The sequence below is a fragment of the Chrysemys picta genome, chromosome 4 (assembly GCF_011386835.1).
Source record: "Chrysemys picta bellii isolate R12L10 chromosome 4, ASM1138683v2, whole genome shotgun sequence".
NCBI lineage: Eukaryota > Metazoa > Chordata > Testudines > Emydidae > Chrysemys > Chrysemys picta.
This window is the reverse complement of record NC_088794.1, coordinates 78,794,084-78,815,006: the sequence shown is the minus strand read 5'-3', so window position 1 is coordinate 78,815,006 and position 20,923 is coordinate 78,794,084. Positions and strand designations below refer to the sequence as shown.

The 20,923-nt window shown below is 40.5% G+C and overlaps 1 protein-coding gene across 2 annotated transcripts in view; it reads left to right on the top strand.

Moving 5' to 3' along the window:
• The window catches only part of LRRC4C (leucine rich repeat containing 4C), a 930,888-nt gene that overhangs the window by 396,391 nt on the left and 513,574 nt on the right, over positions 1-20,923 (top strand). For both annotated transcript variants that reach the window (XM_065592780.1, XM_065592781.1), the window contains one exon: positions 18,082-18,171. The gene's annotated coding sequence lies outside the window, so the exon portion shown is untranslated. The remainder of the gene's footprint in view (positions 1-18,081; positions 18,172-20,923) is intronic.

Genomic DNA, 20,923 nt, shown 5'->3' with positions numbered 1-20,923 from the left:
TAATGGGTGCCATGCTAATTTTCTATCATTCTAGGTTTTTTAATCAAAATGTCCTGTGATACCAAATCAAATATTGTATGGAAATCGAAGTATATTACATTACAAGTTTCATAAATGTGTTAATCTCGTAAAAAAAAAAGACACTAAGATCTATTTTAAAAAGGTAAGTGGGATGACCAGTGTAGTTATAATGGAGTGGGAAGGAGTCTATTGTCTAGGAAGGAGTACGGCAGAAAGGGATCTAGGGGTTATAGTGGACCACAAGCTAAATATGAGTCAACAGTGTGATGCTGTTGCAAAAAAAGCAAACATGATTCTGGGATGCATTAACAGGTGTGTTGTGAGCAAGACACGAGAAGTCATTCTTCCGCTCTACTCTGCTCTGGTTAGGCCTCAGCTGGAGTATTGTGTCCAGTTCTGGGCGCCACATTTTAAAAAAGATGTGGAGAAACTGGAAAGGGTCCAAAGAAGAGCAACAAGAATGATTAAAGGTCTTGAGAACATGACCTATGAAGGAAGGCTGAAAGAATTGGGTTTGTTTAGTTTGGAAAAGAGAAGACTGAGAGGGGACATGATAGCAGTTTTCAGGTATCTAAAAGGGTGTCATAAGGAGGAGGGAGAGAACTTGTTCACCTTAGCCTCTAAGGATAGAACCAGAAACAATGGGTTTAAACTGCAGCAAGGGAGGTCTAGGTTGGACATTAGGAAAAAGTTCCTAACTGTCAGGGTGGTTAAACACTGGAACAAATTGCCTAGGGAGGTTGTGGAATCTCCGTCTCTGGAGATATTTAAGAGTAGGTTAGATAAATGTCTATCAGGGATGGTCTAGACAGTATTTGGTCCTGCCATGCGGGCAGGGGACTGGACTCGATGACCTCTCGAGGTCCCTTCCAGTCCTATAATCTATGAATCTATGAATCTATGAATTGACAGGATCTATTTTCCACAAACCCATGTTGATTGGCATTAATTATATTAGTCTCCTTTAATTCTTTATTAATAGCATCCCATATGAGCCACTCCATTATAACTATACTGGTCATCCCACTTACCTTTTTAAAATATTGACACAACATTAGTTTTCCTCTAGTCTTGTGGAACTTCCCCAGTGTTCCAACACTTATTAAAAATCAATATTAATGGTCCAGTGAGCAGCTCAACCAGTTCTTTTAGAACACCTGGATGCAATTTACAGGGGCCTGCTCATTTAAAAATGTTTAACTTCATTAGCTGCTCTTTAACATCCTCATGAGTTACTACAGGAGTGAAAAGTATTGTCATCATCATATATGACTACATCATCTGGCTTTTTCCCCAAATATATATAGAATGCTTCTGCCTTCTCCACATTATCATTTATAATTCTACCCTTTCCTTCTTGTAATGAATCAATAACATTGTTAGGATTCTTTTTGTTCATCATATCTATTTTAATTATATCTCCCTGTGTCCCTTTACTTCCCTTATCAGTTTTCTGCAGTTCCATGCTTCTGATTTATAATCATTACTATTGACTTCCCCTTTTGTCCATTTGTTATATATGCATATAAAAATAGCTGCCTTCACTTCCCCTCTAATCCAGGTCAATATTTTTAATCAATATGGCCTTCTTCCTTGATTCTGTTTTTTGGAGCATCTAGTAAAGTATTCTTTAAGCAATTCCAAGTTACCCTTCTTCTTTTTTGATTAAATTCTTCCTCATAGTTGACATGGATTAAAAATCTTTTCAGCTTTATGAAAGAGGCCCTTTGAGAGACCATATATGTATCACTGGTTTAGACTTTGCTCTGTTTTGCACATGACAAATGTGACCAAGTCATGATCACTTATACCTAAGCTACCACTAATTTTTAGTTCTCTTATCAATTTTTATCTGTCAAGATGAGATCTAATGTAGAATTTCTCCATGTTGGATACAACAGTTTTTGAGTTCGGAAATTTTTATCTATAATTAGAAATTCCAATGATGTTTTAATACTGGCAGTGTGAGCTCTCTAGTATACATCACTCAGATTGAAGTCCCCCATGATTACACTGATTTTTTTCCCCCACACATTATAGATAGGTGTGTAACAAGCTAGTCATCCTGTTCTCTAGTGTAATTAGAAGGTCTGTAGCAGACACCAATTATTACCCCATATTGTGCTTTTTTTCTATTAGGACATTGAACCATAATATTTATATTTAATTAAATATTTAAGATTGTTTTCTTTTGAGTTGTCGGTGACTCAAACAGTTAATGGCATTTCTGACATAGAGTGCCGCTCCCTCTCCCCTCTTGCCCACTCAATCTTTTCTAAATAGGTTATAACCATCGATTTTAACATTCAAGTCATGTGAATCATCCCACCAGGTTTCAGTAATACCAATTAGATTGAATTTATGCTCTTAAATGAACTATTCCAATTCCTTTTGTTTGTTACTCAAGCTCCTAACATTGGTATATAGGCAATTAAAGAATTTCTTCTCATCACCTCCTTTATTTACTTGATTAATTTTGTTCTCAATGTCTCAATTTTGTACTACATGAGGGCTCATTTCTTCCCTTTTGGTATTATTGTAATGCCCTCCTGACTACACTAGCCCACTTGTCCCAGAGACGCATGGTTTCCCTTCTACATAGATGGGGGCCATCTGAAGTATACAGCCCCCTCTCTCCCCATAGAAGATGGACCAATGTTCCACAAAACTAAAATCCTGTACCCTAAACCACTTACCTAGTCAGCAGCTCACTTCCAGAATCATCTGCCTTCTGTCTTCCTTCGCTCACAGGAGAGAAAGTATCTTTGAGAGGATTACTTGGATGTTCTTCTTCAATATTTCTCTGAGTTCCCTGAAATCATTATACAGTGTCATTTGTATCTCTGTGAACTATCATCAACCAACACTTGGCCATTGACTTCAGAAGCCTATCTTATCGTAGAGTGATGTGTTGTTTACTGGCTCTGGAAAGACAACATACCATCCTGTTTTCTGCCTCTCTCTTGCAGAATGTTCTTTCAGTTATTCTTAGTCTAGAATCATCAACAAGGATCATCTGTCTTTTTTTAGCTGATTAGAGATCTTTGCAGACAAGCTTGATTTTCCTACAGGTTGGGCCATGCAGCCATCTTCAGGTGTTTCCTGTGCATCTCTCCATTCCCCTAGACCACCTGGATCTTCAGAGAGATCTTCCACAGTTTCCATACTGAGGACTTAGTATGGATCGGAAACTTCTAGCTTTGTGGAATTCTTCCTGGTCCTCTTCTCTCTCTGGTGGCCACACACAGCCTGCCCATCCTCATCTGTGTCCAGTCAAATAGAATGCTGCCTTGATCTCTTGCTTCTGGTGTCTACAAACTGCCAAACCTCTTCTCTAAGTTCCTCTCTTTCCAAATCCTTTATGGCTAGTTCCGTTCTTCCTTGAACCTGGGGTACTCATGTTTCCTGAAGCTGGTTGTCTAGGAAAACCTCAGATTCTTTCATTCTCCATAGCATCTCTCTTGCCTTTCCAGTCCAAGAATCTTTTCTTCCAGCACAGCCACCAGCTTGCTGTCCATTAACAGGAAGTATCTTCAAGCAAGAAAGCAAGCATGGCACTTCCATTGCAGATCACCACTACTGTTCCATCACTAGGCAGCCTAGAATTAAACATAGACCTGGAAGGAAAGCCTCTCACAATCCCTCTCCAAACTCTTTCTGTTAGCTGTTCATGGCTTCTGACTTTTTATGCCAAGTATCTCTACTAAGCTTAGTTCAGCTCCACTCCTCATCATCAGGGAATGATTAACCACTCAGAGACTTTGGCCATTGAAGTTACTCCTGATTTACACAGGTGTAACTGAGCTCAAAATTTACAGTTAGAAAAGTTGCATTATATTGTTTAGTCAACCTCTTTAGCAAAATAGGATTGGTCCCTGTTAAACATGGGCTTTGTCCATACCCAACACCAATCTCTATGGTACCACAATTGATGACTCCTGCCAACTCAAATTGTCATTTATCATCATTTTTATTTGTTTTTAAATGCAGGCCAAGTTAATTTAGATTACTTTAGAGAATAAGATTTCATGAGACAATGTACCAAATTATTTCCTAATATCTAGTTATTTTACAGCCACTGCTTTCTCTCCATTTGCTAATTTAGTACTTCTATTAAAGAAGAAATCAATCAACTTTTTCTAGTAAAATCTATTCTGTAATAAGCCTCAGTGCTGCCTATTGTTTATGTTTGTTATGCTCTAGAAATTGTGATTTGTTTTCTCTGATTGTTTGTTCCAATATTTTTCTAGAGATAGAAGTTAGATATATGGGGTGGTGGTTGCTGTCATAATGCATCCACTAGCCTTACAAGAAAGAGAGCCTGCAGAAACTATTTACATTTGCATTGCTTAGTCAGCTATATTTATTTGCAAAGGCTGGAGCCAAATGAACAACTGGGGATACAGAGGGGAAAAAAAAATAGGTATGTTCAGAATGAGGTCATGACGCAGGAAAGATAACCTAAAGCCACATTAACTATTGTACTACAGCAAGTGAGATGAGGGGGGGGCTGTGACTGAGCCTTGAAATTGCATTTTTAACACGTCTGAATTGTGTAAAGGGTGTCTAATGGAATGACAAATGAGTGTTGATTGAATCTCAGAACAACATCTTTACATGCTGTTCTCACTCCCAATAAGCTATTGCCCAGCCAGAACCTGCACAAATAAATAGACAACTTTGAGAAAGACCTTGGATGGAGGTAGTACGTTGGAAGACCATGGAGGCAGACTCCCAAGAATACATCAGTGGAGCTATTACGCTTGCTGCTAAAGTCGTCTCCCTTTACTAATGTTCTGACCACATCACCCCAAACCTACTACCTCAAATCTCTTCTGACATCCCACCTTTTATCACATTAAGTTCAAGTTGTTTTCCCCCACCTTCAGAGCTCTTCACAATTCCTCTAATGCCCTTTTCATTTCACAAACTATTTCTTCTTAGTCTTACTCTTTAGTCCTCTCAGTTCTATCTATTGTCTCCTTCATTCACTTTAAACTTTGCAACTTCTTTCATCCCTCCCCGATGCTTAGAGTGACCTCCCACTTGTTTTGTTCAAAGTGTCCTTCCTCTCTCTGACCTTTCAAATTCTTCTTTAAGCACAAAGTGGTTTTTTTTTTTTTTTTTTTGCAAAGACTTTCATCATTTTTTGCCCTCTAACCAAATTGTTTAGCAAGGAAAAAAGTGTCTATCCTGAACTTTAGATACTTTGGACACAATATTAAAAAGGTACAATGCCATAAATACACCAGTAGGTTTCCACAAATGACAACATGTCTGGAATTGTTACTGTGTTTACTATCTATTGGTCTTGATTAGATTATAAATTTCTTGGGGCAGAGCTCATGCCTTTTTATAGTGTCATGTTTTTTCATGGTGCTCTGTAATTAATATAATGATAACACACTGTGGGTCCTAAAGCAAGGATGGAGTGAATAACTGGGGGAATAACTTGGTTAAAAAATGTACCTGGATGAACAAATTGTGAAACTCTCAAATGTATTTCATGTTTGAAATTATAGTGAATTTCATTAATCCGTAACTGCTTATCTATAGATCATTCATAAAAAAAAAATCTTGGTTCATAGTTAAATTTAAGTTAGCATTAGTCAATTATATCAGTGACATGGCATTGTTTTTCTTTATTGAATGACTCTTGACTAATCAATACCAGTGCAAATTTTGAACTGAATATTTGAATACAATTTGCACTTTACATAGTTGTTGGCTTACTCTGCAATTTGAAATTTGCTGTTTGTGAACATTCAATGTCTAATATTTGCCTTTTTAAAAGTGTTCATGCTGGTAAGGCTCATTCACTAGAATACTCACGTAAAGCAAACTCCAAAAGGGTAGCAATGTGGTCAGAGCAAATCTGTTTAAAAATTCAAATGACTATTTGCAGAAAGTGATTGTTAGTATATTCCCAGCTCTACTTGATCCCATGCTTTGGTTGTTATCTGCCTTAAATGCTGGCATACACCAAAGGGTTACCTCAAGTCACATGAGCACCACCATTCAAAGTACTACTGTGAATCTGTTTTCTTTCTATCTATGACCATGATTCATGAAAGCACCTAAACCCATAGGTAAGTACATCCCTATTTAGGACAGCACGTTAAGGCTGTGCTTAAGTTGAGGAATGTGTTTAAGTCCAATTGACTTCAGTGGGATTCAGTCACATATTTAAAGCTAAGTGTGTGCTTAAATGCTGTCCTAAATATGTGTGCTTTCTTGAATTGAGGTCTAAATATTTGGCACTGATCATCATAGTGCCTGAGAACCCCAGCTAATATGCAAGGTTGTTTATATAGCTGAACCAAATGATTGCAAGTTTATTTGTTCAGCAGACTTCCAGGCAATGTGAACAATCAATCACATGAGTATTGCAAATCACTAGGTGTCATTCCAGAAAGCAACTGTCTCAACCAATGGCAGGGACTTTTGAAACAACCTGTTCTTTATCTCGGTGTTTAACAAAAATCACAAAGCAACCAACACACCTTCAGAGCCACAAGAAGAAATGAATGAGTGGCCTACTGTTCCCTAGTTTTGTGATAATTGTCAATAGAGCAAATACTGTTACATGCAATTCATAGTTACTTCATTGCAATTATCATAAGAATGTTCCTTATCCTAGACAAACCCCATCACTCATATCAAATGCCGAGTGACAGAGTCCCTCTGACATCTCTTGATGTTGCTAAGCGGTCTACACTTTACTAATTTACAGTTTGCTCTCATGTCATTATTTCCCCCCATTTTAAAGAAATAATAGTTTTGAGAATGCAGGGAGAATAAAGCAAACATTATAGAAGCCTCACAGCACCTCTGTGAAGTACGCAAATATTAGATTACCCACTTGTGAATGTGAAATAAAATGAAAAGAGGTGGGAGATGTGAGAAGTTGCTTAAGGTTAAACAGTGAGTCAGTGGCAGAACTAGCAATATAAACCAGGGTCTTGTCTCCCATTTTCTTCTAACCACTCCACTGAGTTTGTCATTCTGAGTCTGTTTTTGAAAGCCTGAAATTGGGGGAGGTTTTAAATAAAGCTCAATTTGGTGGAATTTTGCCTTACTCTGAACAGAATTTCAGAAGCAGGGTTTGAAAAATGGCATAAATCAAGGACCAGAACCTATTCTTTTGAAGATAGACCTGCATATATTGTTTATTTTTATATATTTCACTCATTTATATGTAGAAATCTAACTTTTCTCATTGATAAATGGGGCAATTAGATGACAGGACAAGGTTGATGAGAGAGATCAAAAATAGGAGGTCCTATCCTAGGAGTTGCTGAGTGCTTCTTTTGTGGTGGTGAGCATCCTCAACTCCCTTTGACTTCAGGTGACACTCAATTGCTTGAGGGATTAGGTCCTAAATGCACTGTTTTGTTATCCTTGTTTATTTCCAGTGGCACACACAGACCCATAATGTTTGTTTTTTTAAAATAGATTAACATTCAGAAGGGCACGGTAAATTATGTGACTAAAATGGAAAAAAGACTGACTAGCACAGATATTAGAATAGAGTACTCTGTATATAGCTAGTGTACCAAATTGAAATAAACACCACACAGCAGCTCTTGTTTTGTACTCTCTGAAGAGCTTCTGATGTCTTTTCTGTCCATGGTGATAAATTTTGGATGTAGGCACAATAAACTAGACATTCTGTCACAGGGAAGCGTCTCACAGTGTTGAATGCATTTTTGTGGGGGGAAGAGGGCAAAGGAGAGAGTGAAAGGCTAGTGATTTGACAAAAGAACCAACTCATGAACTTTTGTATCTCACTTGTGAGAGAGATTACTGGCTTTAAGCCCAAATCAGTGCTTCCCAACATCATTACCATACCAATCTGCATAGCACTTTGTACAGTAATTTGAGTCAACTCTCACAACCTCCTCTACTCATGTAGAAGCTTAAAATGGTCCAATGTTCAACTACTTAGCAATACTCTGCTTAGTTTTCTCTGACTGTTCCTTAAGCTGGTGGTGTAAGATGGGAGAAAGATGTAAAACAAATTGTGTTGGTGAATCATCAGGTCCTACTCTTCCTTTGTAAAGCAGTGCTGAACCAGTGCCTTAGAAAGGTGCACTCTTGGTTTTTGGATGATATATAAAACCAAGTTCCTGACTATTTATGGTAATTAAACTTTTATTAGACTCCTTCTGTAGGAGTAGAGGTCTTGACCAAAATGTCAGTTCCAGCAATTACATTCTGCCTCGAACAACTTCTAAAAATGCAACTGAAAAAAAAAAGTATTCTTTGCTTCCTATCCTAAACTGTTGTGTAGCATTACTGTGTGCTTTTAAACTGCTGCCTTTTAATCCAGAAGTATTTGAACAGTGGGTGAAGTGACTAGAGTTGGCCAGGAAACCAAATTGTTGTTGCATGAAAGCAAGTTTTCAGGAATATTTTTCTTCCTGAGTTGGGATGAAAAGCTAAAACAAAATTTTCATGGACCCCATGCCCCCCCCCCAAAAAAAAATTAGTTTGGAAATAAGTTCCCAAGTTAACAAGAGTCTGGTTAATTTCACCACTGCTATTCAGGGGTGGGCAGCAGTGAAACTGATGATAGTTTCAGTCAGCAGCTGCTAGTGCTTCTAGGGTCTATGGCTCCATGACAGCCAGCCTGCTACACTGCTGGCTCCTAAGCATTCAAGCTCCCAGCTCAGCCAATGCTGCCAGTTCTCCTTTAGCATGCCTGTTTTGCAAAACTATCTGTTTTCAACAAGTCTGCACCTTCCAGTCACAAAGTGTTTAATCTGAATTCTTCTGACCGGATCTAAAGGGGACTCCTCTGTATAGTTGGTACGGCATTTTGTAATATGGTTTGTAATCTGGACAAATTGGAGAAATGGTCTGAGGTAAACAGGATGAAGTTTAACAAAGACAAATGCAAAGTGCTCCACTTAGGAAGGAACAATCAATTTCACACATACAGAATGGGAAGAGACTGTCTAGGAAGGAGTACGGCAGAAAGGGATCTAGGGGTTATAGTGGACCACAGCTAAATATGAGTCAACAGTGTGATGCTGTTGCAAAAAAAGCAAACATGATTCTGGGATGTATTAACAGGTGTATTCACCCAAGAGTTCTAGTATTCACCCAAGAGTTCTGAAACAACTCAAATGTGAAGTTGCGGAACTATTAACTAAGGTTTGTAACCTGTCCTTTAAATCAGCTTCTGTACCCAATGACCCGAAGTTAGTAATGTAACGCCAATATTTAAAAAGGGCTCTAGAGGTGATCCCAGCAATTACAGACCGGTAAGTCTAACGTCGGTACCGGGCAAATTAGTCGAAACAATAGTTAAGAATAAAATTGTCAGACACATAGAAAAACATAAACTGTTGAGCAATAGTCAACATGGTTTCTGTAAGGGAAATCGTGTCTTACTAACCTATTAGAGTTCTTTGAAGGGGTCAGCAAACATGTGGACAAGGGGGATCCAGTGGACATAGTGTACTTGGATTTCCAGAAAGCCTTTGACAAGGTCCCTCACCAAAGGCTCTTATGTAAATTAAGTTGTCATGGGATAAAAGGGAAGGTCCTTTCATGGATTGAGAACTGGTTAAAAGACCGGGAACAAAGGGTAGGAATTAATGTAAATTCTCAGAATGGAGAGGGGTAACTAGTGGTGTTCCCCAAGGGTCAGTGCTCGGACCAATGCTATTCAACTTATTTATAAATGATCTGGAGAAAGGGGTAAACAGTGAGGTGGCAAAGTTTGCAGATGATACTAAACTGCTCAAGATAGTTAAGACCAAAGCAGACTGTGATGAACTTCAAAAAGATCTCACAAAACTAAGTGATTGGGCAACAAAATGGCAAATGAAATTTAATGTGGATAAATGTAAAGTAATGCACATTGGAAAAAATAACCCCAACTATACATACAGTATGATGGGGGCTAATTTAGCTACAAGAAGTCAGGAAAAAGATCTTGGAGTCATCGTGGATAGTTCTCTGAAGATGTCCGCACAGTGTGCAGAGGCAGTCAAAAAAGCAAACAGGATGTCAAGGATCATTAAAAAGGGGATAGAGAATAAGACTGAGAATATATTATTGCCCTTATATAAATCAATGGTATGCCCACATCTCGAATACTGCGTACAGATGTGGTCTCCTCATCTAAAAAAAGATATACTGGCACTAGAAAAGATTCAGAAAAGGGCAACTAAAATGATTAGGGGTTTGGAACGGGTCCCATATGAGGAGAGATTAAAGAGGCTAGGACTCTTCAGCTTGGAAAAGAGGAGACTAAGGGGGGATATGATAGAGGTATATAAAATCATGAGTGATGTGGAGAAAGTGGATAAGGAAAAGTTATTTACTTATTCCCATAATACAAGAACTAGGGGTCACCAAATGAAATTAATAGGCAGCAGGTTTAAAACAAATACAAAGAAGTTCTTCTTCACGCAGCGCACAGTCACCTTGTGGAACTCCTTACCGGAGGAGGTTGTGAAGGCTAGGACTATAACAGCGTTTAAAAGAGAACTGGATAAATTCATGATGGTTAAGTCCATTAATGGCTATTAGCCAGGATGGGTAAGGAATGATGTCCCTAGCCTCTGTTTGTCAGAGGATGGAGATGGATGGCAGGAGAGAGATCACTTGATCATTGCCTGTTGGTCCACTCCCTCTGGGGCACCTGGCATTGGCCACTGTCAGTAGACAGGATACTGGGCTAGATGGACCTTTGGTCTGACCCGGTATGGCCGTTCTTATGTGTTGTGAGCAAGACACGAGAAGTCATTCTTTCGCTCTACTCTGCGCTGGTTAGGCCTCAACTGGAGTATTGTGTCCAGTTCTGAGCACCGCATTTCAAGAAAGATGTGGAGAAATTGGAGAGGGTCCAGAGAAGAGCAACAAGAATGATTAAAGGTCTTGAGAACATGACCTATGAAGGAAGGCTGAAAGAATTGGGTTTGTTTAGTTTGGAAAAGAGAAGACTGAGAGGGGACATGATAGCAGTTTTCAGGTATCTAAAAGGGTGTCATAAGGAGGAGGGAGAAAACTTGTTCACCTTAGTCTCTAAGGATAGAACAAGAAGCAAAGGGCTTAACCCGCAGCAAGGGAGGTTTAGGTTGGACATTAGAAAAAAAGTTCCTAACTGTCAGGGTGGTTAAACACTGGAATAAATTGCCTAAGGAGGTTGTGGAATCTCCATCTCTGGAGATATTTAAGAGTAGGTTAGATAAATGTCTATCAGGGATGGTCTAGACAGTATTTGGTCCTACCATGAGGGCAGGGGACTGGACTCCATGACCTCTCAAGGTCCCTTCCAGTCCTAGAATCTATGAATCTATGGTTTAATATAAAATACAGTATAAATGTGTAGGTGGGTGGCTTGATTTAGATAGCTCAATTAATGTTTATTAGTCAAAGATAGATCAGTACAAACAGAAAGGTAAATACATACCAATCCCTCGGAAACAGCCCTGCAGCTCAAATCTGTTCAAAGTTGGTCACAGTTCTGTGGGCTTTTATAGCCTCTGTGTTTACTTTTCTCTACATTCTGTGATTAGTTGTATAACATTTATTTTTTCCTTGCAGTCAATACATCCTGTACAGGTACTATGATTAATTTCTCAATACATTTTGTTCCATATAAATTACAAAGTTCATCTGCTAGTAATTCTCCATTCTTTCTCTTAGTATAACTATGCAAAGCTTTATGGGAGACTGGTTCAAGTTTAGTACCAAACTCAGTTCCTCCAGTTTTTATACTTAATTGTGCAATTAAACCATCCAACACAGCTGCAAAAATAGGTTATGAAAATGGGTCATGCCCTAGATATATACCCCTTCCTTTCAGGGCACATCCTACATAAGTTCAGAATGCTCATAGTCAAGTATACCTTTAGTTCCCCTTGACATAACCATGAGGGATGCTGGGAGCTCTAGGCCTATATGGGAACAAATGTAAGATCAATATCCTATGAAATACAAGCAGATTAGTCCATTTTTAGGTGGAACTTGAATATACTACTGAGTGTTTCACAAATACTTAGTTGTCCCGTCTCTCTTTCTCGAACGGTTTAGGTCAAGGTCTAATCCATGGTGTTAATAGAGGAATACATATTGTCGCTGCTTTTCCCCCCTAAACATTGCCCCACCCTTCTCTACATGCACATTCCCTCTTTGTCTACAGCTTCATTTGATATTATTTAAAACTGTTTGAAGCCTGGATTCCTGTAGTATTGCAGACTAAAGTGCATTCTCATGGGTAAAGGATTGTAGATAGTTACACTTGAACCCTACCACAAAGGGTCACAGAACTCTCAGAAATCAGTTTAAAACAAAAAACAAAAAAACCCCACTGTCTTTAGCAGAGAGAAAAAATGCTCAGACATGCCACACAGTTCCAGATGCTCCGATGTCATCTTAGAGAACAAAACAGAACTAGTTAGGATTACAGACGAACTGATTTGAGCCTTTGCCAAAAGTTCACTCTGAATCCAAATTTTTGAGATTCAAAAAAAAAAAATGTGTTTTGTTCACTTGTTTGTACACACCCAGTTCCCCTAAGAAACATGGAATTTACTGCTTAACTCTGGGAACTGGCAGTCCAGGCTTCCAACTTCTATTCCCAGTTCTGTCACAGACATGCTGTCTGACTTTGGGAGAGTCACTTGACTCCTTTGGGCCTCAGTTTCCCCATTTGTCAAATGGGGAAATTGACTTTACTCACAAGGGAGTGTTATTAGGATTAATTGTAATATGCCTTCATATTCTCAAATGGAAAAGTCTTTGTAGGACAGCCTTGGATTTTTAAAATACTGCTTCTCCTTCAGGAAGTGCTTTCTTTACAGGAACTCATTGCTGTTCAGTAGACTGCAGCCTACAGGATAATGGGTACTTTAAGAGGGAAAGGAATGAGTGATACTGTTCCCATGATATTTCTCATGAACTCAATAAATCTTACAGATCTTACTAGATTTCCAAATTATTTGCTTTCTTAACAAAGATGCCAAACTCTTCTTTTTCGCACAATACTATGTACTTCAGCCTTCACTAATCTATGTTGGGATTTCATGATATTTGGTAAAATGTGCTAAACTCAGTGCAATAGTTAGTAAAAACTATAGAAAACTATTCTTTTGCTATGATGATTATTTTTAGATTCTCACATTTTGTTTTTTTTAATTAATGTAGCTGAATGTTTATTAGCACTAAATCCATCAGATACTGTTTTTCCATAATGAGGAATACCTCCCAAGGCAAATCCCCAGCCTCTCATTCTCCTCACGGGTTGATAGCAATACTGATATGTCATGCACTTTTCCATCCCCTCCGCCCAGTCTCTCAAGTCTCCCTCTTCCCTGCCCCCTTTCAGTTCTCACCAAACCCACCCCCTTCTTAATTTCTTACCAGTGTGTCCTAACTGTTTGTTTCCCTGTCTGTAAGGCTTTGGGATAAACTGTGCATGTGGGAGAGGGGAAGGTTGGGGGATTGTACCAGTGACTGTGACCCCTCCACTGGCTGGTGACATCACTTAACATGACCCATCTCCAGAGACCAAGTTAGATATCCCCACCAGCTCCCCCAGTCCCTTCTCCCAACAAACCCCAGTTCTCTTATCCTCTTTTCCATCTCCTGCCTGCTGACCTACTACTCCCTCCACATTTCCAGCCCCTTCCCCAATATCCACTGACTGACTCCAGAGCCTCTATTTCTGTGACAAGGGTGCGACAAAACCCTGCATCCACACCTAACTCCTGAGCCTCCATCTCCTCTGTATAGAGGAGACAATTTATTACCCAACTCTGTACATGAGGGGAGAGGTCATGGAAGAAAAAAAAGGGGGGGGCATCTGGGGTTCCCAGCCCCAGAGAATCTCTTTTACCTGAGCTAGCACCCTCTCATTTCCAGATAGTTCACCCTCTCCCCGTTCAAAGCTCCTCTTTATGATAGGGACAGTGGGGGAAGCCCCTCATTAAGAGGGGGAGATGCAATTGCCTGGTCCTGTGATAGATGGGGAAACACCATTGGGGGAATAACCACTAAGTAAAGGCTCAAAGAGAGCAGCCCAGAGGGGAGGAAGCCCCTCCCTATCCACCAGGCATCTGGTGACACTATTGGGGTCTACTAGGATAGCTCACCGAACTCACATCCTCCTTGTTACTTATTTAGCATCAAATCCTCCTCATCTCTCCCTCCAGCAATCCTCACCTCTCCCTCTGAGGGTCACTGGTGTTTTGCTCCTCTACTTCCCTTCTCAGTTGTCTCCTCCCCACTCCTTCAGGAGACTCTTTATTCCTGCTCAATACTGCTGTCCTCTGCCCACCTTCCATCTCCCCTGATATGCATGTACCAAATTCCCATGTTTTTTCCTCTCTTTGCAACTATTGTCGCCTGCCTTAACCAGGCCTCAATTGATTGGAACTGTATTGTTTCTAAAGAGAATTGTTACTTTATGTTTGGGGCAGTTAAAGAAGCATGCTGCTAAGCCCTTTTACCACAAGTCTTCCCATAGTGCTTCCAAAAGCTCTCCCTCAGATTATTATTCCGAAAACAGAGGTCCATCTCTTGTCACTGGCAGCTGAATTGCCATTACTAGGTCTAAAAATACAAACCTTTGCCTTTTAAAATAACAATCTCTGTTGAAACATCTCTCTGGCATTGGTGGTGTTAGGGAAAAGTATAGCAAACAAAACATGTCCCTCCTCACCCAACCCCAGATATCCGACCCTGTACCCTCACCCCAATTCCATTCCAACTGCCCTGACTGTTGACCACTATTCCTTTAACTCATTTGCGTCAATATCTTTACACAAGATGCCTCTGGCCCCACATCACCCCCTTAGTAATGGCAAACCTGGTGGCTGAGTGCACCCCAGTGGTGGTTAGTGTCCTTTTCTGCATTAATGGCCTCTGCTCCTGAGAAGACCCAAGCAGTTCCTTGTGCTGCTGCTGCAGTTGCTGAGTCTGCACTACACTGACACTGCAGCTGTCCCAGAGAGCCCAAGCAGTAAAATTCCACTTCTCATCCCTGCCTCCCTCAGGTTTATTTTATGTATGAAGGATTCTTCCCCTGCCACTTTGGAAATTCTTGTTCCCTAATCAAGGAGATTATCATCTATTTGATCATCTCCAACCTCACCCCTTCCTCCTGCCCGACTTCTATTTCTACTCTAGTTCATCCGAACCCCCACACTTTCCTCTGTTCCATGTCCACATGTGACCTCTATTGGGCACAGCCCTCAAACCAAGCTCTGTATGAGTAATAATGAGTGCCTTCACCACTAGCCCCATACCGGGCTCCCCTGTGGTTACCAGTGACTCACTGGGCACACAGGAAGCTGCTTACTACAACCCAGGTCTCTCCATCATTCCTCTGGCACTGTGAGCCAGTCTCCTCCATCACCACTTCCTCTATCCTCTGCATCAGCTGCTATTGCCAGACCTCATGACTCAATCCCCACCACTGGGGCAGGGGTGAGCCAGGGACCTAACTTGTGTCCCTGTCCTCCGTCAACACACCCTGGTTCTGCTTGGTTCTGTCGTTGTTCCTGTTCCACTATGGAATTTGCTTCAGCCACCATGCCTAATGATGCCTGTCCTTCTACCCCAAGTCCTGTGGCTGTTACTGCAGTACAGCCCTTCACCTTCTCCTGGGTCTCCTTCCCCAACCTCTCCAAAATACTAGTCCTCCTGCACCCCCTGTGACCTGGTCACAGGAGCCTTCTAGTTTACTGGTTGCAAGAACTAACTCTGATGGAGTAGGCTTACCAGGGAAGCCCTTCTCCCACTCCCAGACTTGCAATACAAGCCCCTTCTCCACTGCCCTAAACTGTTCTCCAGTACCTTTCTTTTATGTCTTTCCACTACTGCAACCCCAATTAATTCCTCTCTCTTCTCCGTGTCTCTCCTGTAGAGCTGCAGAGCAGCCACAGACCCTCCTGACTCAGTAAACATCTTGTACCTTTCATCTAAATCTGATGGGGTCAGGTACCCAGCCTACCTGTGACAGATTCTGCTAAGGAGGATGAGCTTCTCTAGCTGCTCCTGTGAGTAGTTAATTACCTAGGTAGCTGAAGAGCAGTCAATTAGCTAAGGACACCCTGGGCCTAATAAACAGTTATGAAGGCTCAGTCAGCAAGTTCTTAAACACAGGAGGCTTCTAAGGACAGGTATTTCTTATGGGACCTGGGTAGGGAGCTTATACAGAAAGGGAGTCTAGGAAGGATATCCCTGAAGGGAAGGGGTTCTGGAAGGGGAGAAAGCTGATAGTGCTAAGCACCTAGGAGAGACCTGACTTGAGCAGAAAGACTTTTTAGCAGGTGGATCAGATTGCAGAGGCAGTACATGCTGCTCTGTAAACAAGTTGCAGTGGTTTGACCTAAGTGGGGATGCTGTGTTCAGCAAAGGAACTGTTCTTTTGGTGATGGCAAGAGACCTGACTCCAGAAAGGGGTCCCTGGTCAAGAGGACTTTACTAATAGGGAGCTTGGAAGGAAGAGACAAATGGACTCAGGTGTGGTAGACAGACTAAAGATTTACTCCCCCCCTCCCATTTTCCACACACTCTTCCCACCAGCTAGATACTGGGGTTGAGTCTTGCTTGTGTACCATGTTTGGCCTTTGGCTAAATAAAGTAGATTCTTAGAGGGGCCCTATTCACTACATAAAAGGTTTATTGAACTTACTGAAAGTTAGGAGACACTGTGGTTGTTCCACAATGGGCTGCCAGAGTGTATGAAGGATAACAGGCTAGCCTTCACACAATAGGTCACTGCAGGGCTGAGTTCACTTCAGTTGGAGGGTCAGGTTTATATATCTGAATTGTTAATATTGTAACAGGGCCAAGTTTTCTTCTCAATCTGCTTAAAGCCAGTCTGCATCTCTTAATAATTACACAGATATAATATGTCATAATCATAGCTCCATGGAGGGCTGACAAAATTGTAGAGCTGTATCACACCACCTGCTTTCACTCCATGAGTATCCAATACTGCTATCTTTGCAAGTATTTCAATCATAGACTTTAGAGATGAAACAGGTGTATTAGATTATCCAGTGCATGGTCTTCTAGTTCTGGATTGTCTTCAACAGTGTATTCTTTCTATTATATTGTTCAGTTTGAAGTTACTAAGGTCTTCTAAGCAGTGAAGCCTACTCCACATTATATTTGGAAAGCTCTCAGATTTTGCAAGTGGAGTGAAAAAAAAAAAGCGGGGGGTGGAGGGGAACTCTGCCTAAAGCTGAGAACTGTCACCTCCGCTGCAGGGTTATTTTCAATGGGTGGGATTTTCAAAAGCTCTTAACACAGATCTAAATTTGCTCCCATTGAAGTTAATGGTAAAGCTACCTTTGCCTTCGGTAGGAGCAGTTAGGCCAATGCTAATCGCTCTTGAAAATCCTATTGCACATACATACTTGCTAGTCCCTTGTCAAGTATATTTGGAATGGTCAGACTTACACCATTTCCCCAGGGAGACCATTCCGGAGTTAATTAGATTTCACTGATAGAAGTTTGGCTTGCTACTCCACTCAAATTTCCCTATTCTTCATTTGTTCCTATTAGTAGCCATTCCAAAAGTGTAAAAACAGGTGCTATTCTGGAGTACCACCCAAACAAATTCCTTCAAATTGCTTCAAAATCCTTCTGTCCATATTGACCAAGGTGAAATGTCCTCATTTTCATCAGGAAATGACCTTTTGGTGACAATAATGGCACAGATTAATGGCCTTCAGCAAACCTGTAAAATGGAGGTGTTTTGCCACAATAGAAAATTCACTCTTTTTTGGAGAAAATCATAATCTTTTTCTCAGAGGAGAAAAGAGAGGGAGAAAAAAAACAACAACCAACCAACCAAAAACTGCTCACAGTCAAAATTCCTTGTTTTCTGCATAGAAAAAAAAATGGTGTCAATTATTGTGCCACAATAATAAAACCCTACTCTCTTTATTACATTGTGATTTCCTCCCCACTCCCCCATAGATGTGTCAATTGGGAAAGTTTTGTTTTCCAGCACAATACTGCTTGTCACTTATGTGCAATCTTTCACTAGTCTAACGTAATGTCTTTTTTTTTATTTGTCTTCTCCAGAAATGAATTTCTCTCTTGCAAGAATTCAAGATAGTTTATTGATGTGGGAGCCAAACAAGCTGACATTTGATTGGATAGTCTGAACATCAAGTGAGTTCAATGGGTTTATTTTAATGATGATTGCATGTGAGTTTAGGCTATTGGGTGTGACTGATTTCACCCAAAGAGCTAATGGTTAGAGATTTCAAAAAAGCATTTGGCTAATAATAGCACCCAAAATAATATGAGAAATTCTGTCAGAGGTCAGGCCTTTCTGTTGCCTTTACTGTAATTTTGCCTTCTACCTTATGGTACTCAGTCTCTTCTAGGTGAGATAAGCCCAGAGAACATCTTGTAAGTGAAAGCCCCAATTTTCCTTTAAAAGGAATTAAATTTTAAAAGTAATTGAAAGGTCCATCTGCAAGATAGACTCTCTTTGGAATCCTCCTTAATGATTCATTTTCTGTCTTCGCTTAATTGAAGTTAATGGGAATTGTTTTTCTTCAAGAATCACGCCCTTAGGTAAGCTGTATTAGGGAACGTGTGGAGGCAGCAAGCCATGAAGCTAGCCCTCCTCTTCTGGACCTCTGGCAATGTTGCTGACTTGTGTGTCAACTGAAACATGAATGTAAGGCCATAACCTACTAAATGCATGGTCATCAATGGGAATTCTGTCTCTGCTGAGGATGCTGTCTCTTAGCCTGGCTCATAAACATTAGTCTTCATCACATGCTACTATGCAATAGATAACCTTAGCTCAGGGAGAATCCATGACAACACAGGCCAGGATTTATGATAATTCATAAAACTAAGCACTAGAGAAAATTACACAGAGCCTGCCTGGCCAAAGTCTAGATAGACCTCACTATTAGTTCTCTTGCCCAAAAATAGCATCATCTTGACCTTTATGTAGCAGGACTGCTACAAACTAAGCTACAGAGAGGCAGCCAATGATGTAAACTTTGATTAAACTTTTCAGCTCTGAGAAGATCCTAAGTAATATTCATGACCTTCTCAGGTTTAATGTACTAATACACCAGGGAAGGACAAAAGGCCATTTATTCTAAGTCTCATTGCAATATGCACTAAGCACGGTCAGTCTGGAATAGTAAAATCATCTCGGATATTGCTGTTGGTGGGATTGTAATTCTTGATTTTTCCCCCTATTTTTGTTGGACATCAACTGCCTAGAGCCCTTTTGGTCTGATATAGGTCCAGTGTAAGATTCCGGTGGAACACTCATTAGCTCTGTTTGGATTCTGCAAAAAGAGTGTCTGTGAAATTTCATTTGAATTTTCAATGGTGGCTTGGTTCTACCATGTTCATAGTCTTCTTGACTTCTCTCCTACCCCCCTTCTCAACACTATTCATAAACATTAGTGAGAACAGATTTTGCTCGCCCAAATACTTGGGAATTGGATGTTTGTACTGTAAATACCCAAATTCTCATGACTGCAAAGGATTTTGTATGTAATCAAAAAATTTCACTGTTGTTTGATAGTTGCTATTCACTGCTTATAGTTCTTTATCAGTTATTCTTGTGCTTAAAAAGCTCCAGTGAGGGAGTAGAAATGATACTATGGCCTGGTCCCCACTAAGCCCCCACTTCGGACTAAGGTACGCAAATTAAGCTACGTTAATAACGTAGCTGAATTTGAAGTACCTTAGTCCGAACTTACCATGGGTCCAGACGCGGCAGGGAGGCTCCCCAGTCGATGCCGCGTACTCCTCTCGCCGAGCTAGAGTACCAGCGTCGACGGCGAGCACTTCCGGGATCGATTTATCGCGTCTAAACCAGACGCGATAAATCGATCCCAGAACATCGATTGCCTGCCGCCAGACCCTCCGGTAAGTGTAGACGTACCCTATGTGACTTAAATGACCAGTTATTATTCCAGAATAGTGAGTAGGCAAATTGTAAAGTTTTTAAACAACCAATACACTAAAATTTGTTCACAAACATGTTTCAAACAATTATGAGTATTAAATGAAATAGTACACGTTGGTCTGTTCACAGGTGACTTATGAAAAGAAATAAGGGTTAAATTCATTGAAGTTCTTTTGCAACCAGTCATTCAATTATCTGTCTTTGGTATCCAAATTCATCCCTTTAACTAGGAAAATTGACTATGTATATTGCAAGATTTGATTGCAGAGGAAAACAAATATTTTCATGAGTCTCATCTGTACATCAAAATGTTTCTGTTCAAAAATGTGTTTAAAAGATCAATAGTAATGTGGTTTAAGTTCAGAATGTTCGTTGTTTTGGAGAGAAAATAGATTTTTGAAACTTAGTATGTTCACTAAAAATGTCCTTAGCATTTTTTTTAAAGTTATTTTTTAAAAAAAACTTATTACAGTGCTGATGTCTCAAACCCAATACATTCTTGTTCTAGAATGAGTGAAACTGACCATAGAGCAATTTAAAAAGAAAAATGAAACTACTGACTACATGATCTTGGGGTGGAGGGTTGAAAAAGAAGCGTCCCAGTCCCCTTGCTCACCTGCATGCAGTAGCAGTCCATTCATCCTCTGCCCTCTGGGCTGCACAGGGATTACTTGCTCCCGCTCCCCTTTGAGGAGCAGGAGAACAAGAAGAATGCGGAGATAAAGAGGGGCATGCCCCACCTCTGTATCAGCATACACAGCAGAGCCAGGGCACCAGTGGGAGCAAGCGTAATGGGTGGAGCACATTGTTCGCATCCTATACGCAAAATTTCTGCCTCTGGGGGCACATGTAGATATACTTGTGGTAGCTGTAATCTAGCTAGTTCAATAAAAATAGATGTGAGGATGCAGAGGTGTGAGTTTCAGCACAGGCTGACAAGCATGTGTGTATCCGGAGGGGTCAGGCAGGATCGGG